The following is a 1586-nucleotide window of genomic DNA, read 5'->3' as shown; positions in this document are numbered from 1 at the left end:
AAGTCAGCCTCTGGCTCAGTTACCATTATCACTGTTGTCCTGGGTGACATTGTCATAGAGGGACCCTGCCATACCTGTTCAGGACCCCAGGCTGCTACCCAGAAGTGATAAATGTTCACATTCACATGATTTAATGAACTAAAAGTTTTCAGGAAAAGTTGAAGACACCCTTTATTTTATTTCCTGTCCAATCCCATTCTTCACTTCTTCCTAAGAGGCAACCAGTATTTTGTATTCCATACTAAGGTTTTTTATATATTGATATATAATTTTACCATGCACAGGTACCCACATAGACTAGGGCTTAGAAGACCCACCCCACCCCACCTCTCTACACTGATTTTGTTTATAAGGGGAAGATCGATTTTGTGTTTTCCAGGGTCCCAAGGAAGACCATCTCCCTCCCTCTGTGGTGATCCTGAGCTGCATGTGGACCAAGCCGGGATGTGTTCAGAGACTCCTGGATGCCTGCTTTAAAATTTAAAAGGTGAGAGATTTGCCCACATGAATCAACCAGAGACCTTTATTTATTTATGAACCAATAACTTTATTGGAAGAAACGGAAAAACTGGAAGAAAAAAACTTAAGTGAACTTCTTCTGCCAGGCCACTATTGCCGTCTGCATGGCAGGCACGGTGACCAGGGCGCTGGTCACCCCATGGCTCTGGGGAAGTCCAGTCCAGGCTCAGTTCTTGTCGCTATCGCCCAGGGTGAGCTTGTCAAAGAGGTACCCTGCCAGGTCGACGTCCGGGGCCCCCATCATGCTCAGGGTGGTGACACGACCCTCCAGCTCTCGGATGAACGCCACCTGCTGGCGGAGGAAGTGAGTTTCCAGGAAGTGGTGCAGGTGGGGGTTGCTCTTGTCGGTGACCAGCTGGTACAGGTGGAGCAGGCGTTCACGAGCTTCTCCAGAAACAAGGCGCACTTCATGGCCTTGAGGCCGCTCTTCCACTTGTCCCTCACTGGCTTCCTGATGTGTTGGAAGTTGAGGCGGCCCCCGCGCTGGTTCTGCAGGCGCATCAGGCCCTGGGCCCGCCCGCTGTGCTCGTGGGAGCGGCGCAGGAAGAACCGGGTGAAGTGCTTCAAGGCCACGTCGTCGCGGTCGAGGTAAACGGCCGTGGCCAGGCACACTAAGGAGGCGTGGAACTCCAGGTTGAAATGGCTGTTGATGGCGGCCTCGCAGTCGGGGTGGTAGCTCTGGCGCACCTGCGAGGGCGGCGCGGGCAGCGTGGCGGGCCTGAAGGCCAAGGTGAAGGCGAAGCCGCTGGGCCCACGGTAGGTGCCTCAGAGCACTCCCATGTGGTCGAAGACGGCGGCCGCTCTGCGATGGACTGGAAGGCGAGTCCATTACCCGGGTTTGGGAGGGGGGAAAGGAGTTTCCGGTTCCGTTACGGGGGGGTGGGGTCAGGGGGCGGGGGATTGGGAGGGTGGATGTGCATGGAGGGCGGGGCGTGAAAGCTGTGTCCCAGGTTCCATCCAGGCCTGGGTGAGGCAGGCTGACTGCGCTGAGCACCTGGCATCTATTAATCTTTAAATTTTGCAGTAATATTTCTATTTTCCCAGGACTTTCTCTTGTTCTCTCATTG

General features: G+C 54.5%; 1 pseudogene; it reads right to left on the bottom strand.

The window, feature by feature from the left end:
- Nucleotides 1-685: 685 nt before the first annotated feature.
- Nucleotides 686-1299, bottom strand: LOC137216955 (ferritin heavy chain pseudogene; annotated as a pseudogene).
- Between the last annotated feature and the right edge of the window lie 287 nt (nt 1300-1586).

Source organism: Pseudorca crassidens, chromosome X, assembly GCF_039906515.1.
Source record: "Pseudorca crassidens isolate mPseCra1 chromosome X, mPseCra1.hap1, whole genome shotgun sequence".
NCBI lineage: Eukaryota > Metazoa > Chordata > Mammalia > Artiodactyla > Delphinidae > Pseudorca > Pseudorca crassidens.
The sequence above is the reverse complement of the archived record's forward strand: the minus strand, read 5'-3'. Positions and strand labels throughout refer to the sequence as shown.